Below are 8606 nucleotides of genomic sequence, written 5' to 3' on the forward strand. Positions count from 1 at the left end.
ATGAAATAGTTAACAGCTCCCAGGCGCTCCTGGACTGTAAATGGCCCTTCCCATGACGCTTCCATCTTATGGGCCTGGAGCGCCTTCAAGACCGTGACCTGGTCCCCTACTTTAAAGGAATGTTCTCTGGCATGTTTATCATACCAGGCCTTTTGCTCTTCCTGAGCATCTTTTAGGTTTTCTTTAGCAAGGACTAAAGAGGTTTGAAGGGTGTTTTGTAGGTTGTTTACAAAGTCCAGAATGTTAGTTCCTGGAAAAGGCGTAAACCCCTCCCATTGCTGCTTCACCAACTGCAATGGCCCCTTAATCTCGCAGCCATACACAAATTCAAATGGTGAAAACCCTAAACTGGTGAAAACCCTAAACTGGTACAGCCCTGTAGGCAAAGAGCAACTGCTGCAACACTAGGTCCCAATCGTTGGAGTGCTCATTTACGAATTAACGTATCATGCCCCCCAAAGTTCCATTAAACTTCTCCACCAAGACATTTGTTTGATGGTGGTAAGGGGTGGCAACCAAGTGGTTCACCCCATGAGCTTCCCAAAAGCTTTTCATGGTTCTTGCCAGGAAATTAGTTCCTGCCTCTGTAAGGATGTTGGAGGGCCAACCTACCCTGGCAAAAATGTGTGTTAATGCCTGGCACACACTTTTAACTTTGGTGTTGCTTAGAGCTACTGCTTCTGGCCATCGGGTGGCAAAATCCATGAAAGTCAGTATGTACTGCTTTCCTCTGGGTGTCTTTTTCGGGAAAGGACCCAGAATATCCACAGCTACTCGCTGAAATGGGACCTCAATGATGGGGAGTGGCTGGAGAGGGGCTTTGACCTGGTCTTGGGATTTTCCCACTCTTTGGCACACCTCACAAGACCGGACATAGGTAGAAACATCCTTGCCCATTCCCTCACAGTGGAAGGACCTCCCCAAATGGTCTTTGGTCCTGTTCACCCCAGCACGGCCACTAGGATGATCGTGGGCTAAGCTCAAGAGCTTTACCTGGTACTTAGTTGGAACTACCAACTGTTCCAACTGAGGATGCCAGTCTTCCTGGTGCCCACCAGAAAGAGTTTCCTTGTATAAAAGTCTTCTTTCTGCAACAAACCGGGATTGATTAGAAGAATTGATAGGCGGTGGGTTGCTCCATGCCGCCGTCCAAGCTCCCTGGAGGCTTTCATCTTCTTCCTGCTTGGCCTGGAACTGTTCCCTTGATGCTGGAGACACCAGTTCCTCACTGGATTGTGGACTTGGGCTTGGTCCCTCTGGAAGCGATGCAGGTGATGGGGTGGTTTCTGTTGACGGTGAACCGCTTTCCCCTGATGCACTATGGGGTATTTCAGGCTCTGGCTGAGCCTCTTGTGTAGGGTTATCTGCTGTTGCTAGTGCAGGCTCGGTGGTGCCCTCTGGTGTTGGGGTTGTAGACAGGGTTGCAAGCATTGGATTCAGCGCTGGCAATGGTTCTGGTGCCGGTGGCTCCGCCCATTCTGGTTTTGGGACTGGTTCTGGTTGGGTCTCTGGGACTGGATTCACTGTTGCTGTTGCAGTTGGTGGCAGGGGGTCTGGTTCCACCACCTCAGTCTGGGTCTCTGGTAACACAGACGGGGCCCTGGTAGAAGGCTCAGGAACAGGGATAGGTGTGAAGGCTTGCTTAGCATGGCTGCAGGTGACCATTCCCACCCTCTTGGCTAGCTTCACATGGTTGGCCAAGTCTTCCCCCAGCAGCATGGGAATGGAATAATCATCATAGACTGCAAAAGTCCACATTCCTGAACAGCCCTTGTACTGGACAGGCAACTTGGCTGTAGGCAAGTTTAAAGAGTTTGACATGAAGGGTTGAATCGTCACTTGGGCCTCTGGGTTGATGAATTTGGGGTCCACTAAGGATTGGTGGATAGCTGACACCTGTGCTCCAGTGTCCCTCCACGAGATAACCTTTTCCCCACCCAGACACACAGTTTCCCTTTGCTCTGAGGGTATCTGGGAGGCATTTGGGCCTGAGGACCTTTGGTGTGATTTCGGTGTAATGAACTGCAATTTGTTGGGGTTCTTGGGGCAGTTGGCCTTCCCATGCCCCAGCTCATTACATTTAAAACTGACGGGTCACTGGGGTGAGGTGAGTTGCTGGAGACTGGTGTGGTGGGACAATAAGGTGTTTGGGATTTTCCTTGGGATGTAGGTGGGGCCTTGGGCTGCCCCCCGGTGGTAGGGTTTTGTTTCAGGTTGCCCCTTCTGATATCTGCTCCAACTGCTACCAGCTTTTTTCTTTTCCACCACCTCCACCGAAGAGAGCACAAACAAAACCACTCTCCCCCTCCCTCCAGATTTGAAAGTATCTTCTTTCCTTATTGGTCCTTTTGGTCAGGTGCCAACCAGGTTATCTGAGCTTCTTAACCCCTTACAGGTGAAGTGATTCTGGACCTCTGGCCAGGAGGGATTTTATGTTACTGCATACATAAAGGTCGTTACCTTTCCCATTATATTTATAACATACTTGTGTCTCAATATGTTTGATTCTAAGTAGCCTTAGTGAAGCATTTGGTCAGCTTCTTGAGAAAGGACTATTCTCAGTAAGTGCCGAATCAAGAAACACTTAGCTGACAATGGATTTTGGGAGACGCCAATCCACATCTGAGTTTTCCTGGGAACGTTCAAACTAACATGTAAACAGTGGTGTCGGCCTGCAAAAAGCTGAATCATTCATGGATGTGTGACTTGCCCAGGTGGCTACAAACTCCATCTTGTTGCTGTGACTGCACAGGAAAACAAAGGGGTTTCTGCCCACAAGGGAGAGAATATAAAAGGCCCTGGAAGCCTCTCCATTTTGTCTTCAGCTGGCTTAAGAGATGGTCTCTCCACCCCCAAAAGATGCCTGAAAGAGACTGGAACAGAGGACAGTAACTATAGGGGTGTGAGTGATTGCTGAGCTCAGACTAGGAAGGAGTCAAGTCTGTGAAAGCTGCTTATTAGAATATCTCTAAGGGTGAGATTTACCTGTGTGCAGTTTCTTAATGTATTAGGCTTAGACTTGCGTGTTTTGTTTCATTTTGCTCGGTGACTTAGTTTGTTCTGTCTCTTATTACTTGGAACCAATTAAATCCTACTTTTTATACTTAATAAAATCACTTTTGCTTATTATTGAACCCAGAGTTAGTGACTAACGCTTGGGGGAGCAAACTGCTGTGCACATCTCTCTATCAGTGTTATAGAGGGTGGACAATTTATGAGTTAGCCCTGTATAAGCTTTATACAGAGTAAGATGAATTCATGTGGGGTTTAGGCTCCCAGAAAGACTGAATACTGGGTGCTGGAAAGTCTCTGTTAACGAAGAAGCCCCTGAGCTGAGTGGATCTCAGTTTCAGTGAACTGCAGGGGGGCATGGCCCAACCTCTTGCTCTGTGCTGTAATTGACTGGAGTGTCTTACTCAGCAAGACAAGAGTAGAGGAAAGCCTTCTCTGGCAGGGGCGTATGTTCTCAGTGATATCCCAGCACATCTAGTGACTGTCTTAAGGGGGTTTCTGTGACCAAAACTGTCACACCTGGAGTTTAGCAGCTTGCCTTAAAGGGGGTTATGTGAAAATCCTCTTAATGTGCCAGAGATGATTCTGGATGTAACTAAAACACAGAGGGAGTTTGTTGTGGCTCCACAGAGCAATGCTTCTGTACAGCAAGAAAAAGACGGATTGTTGCTTAGAAAGGCTCCTCCTGAAGAGAAAAATCTTTGCTGCAACTGATGGGTGTGGAAAGGAGAGGGGAGCGCGAGACAACAGCCCCCCCCCGCCCGAAGGGTCCCCTGGGCTCATCGTCTCTTCCCGCCTTAGCAGCAGGGCCCGCGGGGCGCCCAGGGCGGCGCGCCAGGCCCCGCAGCACCAGCCCCCGCTCACCAAATTGCTGCCGCGGAACAGGCCGGGCGACGCTGGAGCCAGCGACCCGCGCAGCGGGCCCCGGGGCTGTTCTCGGCCCGCGGCCGGGCCCCACGAGCCTGGACCCCGCAGGGACCCCGGCTGGGCCCGGCTCCAGCAGCCTGGCCCCTGAGCTCTGTGCGCAGCAGGGGCGAGCCCACCACGTGCCCCCACTCCCCACTCTCCCAATGGCTTCTTGCCCCCTGGGGGAATCACGTGACGGGGGGGAGGAGGCGGGACCAGCTGGGGAGGCTTTGCCTGTTTGTAGCACGGGGCGGGGGGGTGGAAGCAGCCCCGTCCCCCGATCCCACCCAGGTGCTTCCTCAGCTGGCCCCAAGCGCTGTGTCTCCCGCCAAGCCCGCCCCCTTCACTCACCCCGCCCCCCCGCTATGGTTCTGGCTCTTTGGGTCGCCGCCGGGACCCTCGCGCACCTAGGCACCGCCCACGAGGCTCCCCATTGGCGGTGGCCTCCGGCCTCTCCCATTGGCTCCCAGGCGCTATTTAAGCGAGGAGGTGGCGGCGGGAGCATCAAAGTGAATCCCTGGCTGGCTGCCATGTTGTACCTGCCTCCTGGGTCCGGTCCGGTCCCTTCCCTCCTGCCCTGTTTCAGATCCTCTGGCTACTGACTCCAGCTCCAGCTCCAGGCTCTATTCCTGACTCTGACTGTGGCTCTGATCCTTGGCTTGACTCCCACCTCTGGTTCCTGAGCACCCTGGCTCTGACCATTAGGCCTGGCTGCCGGTGGGCTGTGATAGCTCCCCACCGCCCTGCACTCCTGAACCCAGAGCGAGACTCTCCTGCCCCCTAATCCCATGGCTCATCTAGAGCCTGATCCTCCCCCAGAGCCCTAAACCAGAGGGGTATCCTGCAGCACCCCATCCCAGCTGGGTGCTCATCCCCTGCCCACACCCATGTGGGCTCTGTCCCTGTTCTCAGCCTGGGACATTAAGGAGAGGAAGACCAGGAACGTACGATAAAAGCCCAGAGAACACCTCCTTGGGGGCCAGCTTGACCGAACCGCAGCACTCGGGGGGACAAGTGCTGATGTAGCTACTTCTCATTTTTCAGTGAAGATCTGGCCTCACTTACCCCTCCCTTACTGCCCGGCCCTGATCTTACCCATTAGGCTCCTCTCGGGTGTGGGGCTGGGGACCTCCGGTGCAACTGAGCAGACGTTGTCAGGCTCGGGGACGTCAGTGCTGATGGGACATGGTTCGACAAGCTGGTGGGTTGGCCGCGCCTCGGTCTGGTCCATTATGCTTGTTGCTGTAGTTGGATTGGGCAGGAATCTCAGTGTGTGTGTGGAGGGCTCTCCATGGCCCATCTGGGCTCTACGCAAGGGGGGGTGGGCTCTTGCCTCCTTGGGGCAGGAAAGAACAGGATTTGGGGAGGAGGTGATGCCACCTCAGATCCCTGCACCCCATAATAATCTCTAGCTCTTCAGATCATGTTGCAAAGGCGACCTGGTCTCACAAAGTCCCCAGCCCTTCACCAGAACATCTCGAGCTCCTGGCTCATGCTGGACCCTCAAGGACGAGGAGGCCCAGCACTGTCGGGCGCAATTTGGTGGCCATGATGACTAGGGTGGGGCTCAGGGGTGACCAGTTCATGAGAGGGGGGATCTAAAAGGGGGGATAACCCTGTCCTGACCACACCCTGGCTCTTACCCTCCCCCAGCACTGAGCAGGACGCACTTTGGATCAAGCCTGAGAATAATTAAAGGGGCACGGATCGGTGTGTAGCATCTTTAGCTAAAAGAGCTTTTCTCCCTGCTGTGTCTCAGGCATTTGAATTAAAAGGGCACCCGCAAAAATGATAAGGATGAAGCTGAAGGGTCAAACTCTGCTCCCAGTTACACCAGTGTAAATCTAGAGTGAAGGCATTAGTGTGACTCAGGATTTACACTGGTGTAAATGGGAGCCGATGTTGGATCAAATAGGTTCTAAAACTTTGTCGGCAAATAATCATGTCCCCTGCCAGGCAGTGAGGTTTCCCCCGCACAGGGTGTGATGCTGTCAGTCCTGCCAGCTCCCCAGTCACCCCCGGGACTTCCATGGATGGCAGGGTAGGTGAGACCCCCATTTCTGATCTATTTTTGAAAAGAGAAAAAAAACAAACTGCTTTTTGAACTTTCTTCCAGCACCATGAAGGAGCAAAAAGGGCGGGAACCCAACTGCCACCCCTAGAGAATGAGGAACACAAGGAGCAGCAGGTTCCTCATCAGCCAGCAAAGGAGCTAGCATGTCTCACCGTGGGGAAGGGACAGATCCCCAGCCCATATTCCTGGGTCCTCCTGGTCCTGCTGAGGTTCTCCAGCCTGGTTGGGCATCTGCTCTGGGTCCCCTTGGATCTCTTAGTCATGCAGGCGTCTTCCTCTCTGGGGCCAAGGGTAGCGGGCTGGGTGGGTGCCCTGTGTGCTCTGCTGTTAGCTCCGACTGGGCTTCCTGCCCTGTAAGAGGGTGTCTTATACATGCGGTGACTCAGGCGCTCCTGTGGTGAGGCCTGCGTGGGCAATGTCAGGGCCCCGCCCCATCACCCTGCCTCCTGCGTTGGGCGGTGGTGACCCTGAGTGAGTCACAGTGTCAAAGAGGGAACAGCTCTGTTAGGTCCCATCTGGTCCATCGTCCCAGAGCAGGACTATTCTCCCCAGGCTAGTTTTAAATATGGCATAACCGGCTGGGTTGTCGGGATGAGGGATTGAACCCTGGACCTCTGGGGTGAGCTGCTACGACCTGAGCTAAAAGAGGCACTGCAGTAGCAGGCTCATAAACATCCCTCTGGGATCCCACCACTGCAGGGAGACAGGGTATGGCCATATGGGTTAGGCAAATGTCCCTAGCCATAGAGCTCCCAATCGGCCCCCAGGGAAGAGATTCCCAGTGGCAGCATCACACAGTATTTCCTGGTGTGAGTATAGGGGGTGAACAGTGAGGTGGCAAAATTTGAAGACAATACAAAACTATTCAAGCTAGTTAAGGCCAAAGCTGACCGCAAAGAGATACAAAAGGATCCCAGGAAACTGGGTGACTGGGCAACAAGATGGCAGATGACATTCAGTGGTGACAAGTGGAAAGTAATGCACATTGGCAAACATAATCCCAACTACACACACAAACGGATGGGGTCTAAACTAGCTGTTACTACGCAAGAAACGGATCGTGGCGTCATCGTGGAGAGTTCTCTGAAAACATCCACTCAATGTGCAGCGGCCGTCGCAAAAGTCAAGAGAACGTTAGGAACCACTAGGAAAGGGCTAGATGATGAAACAGAAAATATCATTGTGCCTCTATTTAGAGCCATGGTACGACCACACCTTGAATACTGCATGCAATTCTGAGTGCCCCGTCTCTGAAAGGATATATTAGAACTGGAATAGATGCAGAGAAGGGCAATGAAAATTATTAGGGAGCTGGAACAACTTCTGTTTGAGGACAGATTAGAAAGACTTGCACTGTTCAGCTTGGAAAAGAGACACTTAGGGGGGATGTGATAGAGGGCTGTGACATCATGAGGAAGTGACTAGGGAAGTGTTATTTACCCCACTGCAAGAACCAGGCGTTGCCCAAGGAAATTATTAGGCAGCGGGTTTAAAACTCACAAAGGGAATTGTGAAGGCCAAAAGCATAACAGGTGTGACAAAGTTCCTCCTCTACCTTGGTGGGTCTTGCGCTTATTGGTGGATTTGCTCGCCTTGGAGCTTCATGGCAGCCCTCAGCTTGGCCGTTACTCTGAACCCACAGTCCAGGTCGACTCCTCCTGTGTCTGACCAGGAGTTGGGAGGATTTGGAGGGAACCCAGGCCCGCCCTCTACTCCGGGTTCCAGCCCAGGACCCTGTGGAATGCAGCTGTCTAGAGTGCCTCCTGGAACAGCTGTGCGACAGCGACAACTCCCTGGGCTACTTCCCCATGGCCTCCTCCCAACACCTTCTTAATCCTCACCATAGGACCTTCCTCCTGGTGTCTGATAATGCTTGTACACCTCAGTCCTCCAACAGTCTGCGTTTCTCACTCTCAGCTCCTAGTGCCTCTTGCTCCCAGCTCCTCACACGCACATCACAAACTGAAGTGAGCTCCTTTTTAAACACAGGTGCCCTGATTAGCCTGCCTTAATTGATTCTAGCAGCTTCTTGATTGGCTGCAGGTGTTCCAATCAGCCTGTCTGTCTTCATTGTCTCCAGAAGGTTCCTGATTGTTCTGAAACCTTCCCTGTTACCTTACCCAGGGCAAAGGGACCTATTTAATCTGGGGCTAATATATCTGCCTTCTATTACCCTCCTGTAGCCATCTGGCCTGACCCTGTCACACAGGGTTCAAAAAAGAATAAGTTCCTGGAGGACAGGTCCAGCAATGGCTATTAGCCAAGATGCTCAGGGACACAACCCCATGCTCTGGGTGTCCCTAAACCTCCACCTGCCAGAAGCATCTGACACTTACCACTGTCAGAGACAGGACACTGGGCTAGGTGGACCATTGGTCTGACCCAGTGTGGCTGTTGGCCTGTTCCTCCTAATCCTCCGCCTATATGAGGCCCATGGCTGGATGAAGGCGTAGGTGCTACAAGCCCATGGCTAGGGCCTCAGCTCCCGGAATCATGCCGGGATTGAGACTGTTATCCCTTCTCACCCCTGGGCAGGGCCCAGCATGAGAGCTAGGCACCATTTTTATTCCACTTCAGCTCAGTGTGATCCTCAGTGGCTCCCAGCAGATCATGG

This window comes from Natator depressus, chromosome 20 (genome assembly GCF_965152275.1).
Source record: "Natator depressus isolate rNatDep1 chromosome 20, rNatDep2.hap1, whole genome shotgun sequence".
Lineage (NCBI taxonomy): Eukaryota > Metazoa > Chordata > Testudines > Cheloniidae > Natator > Natator depressus.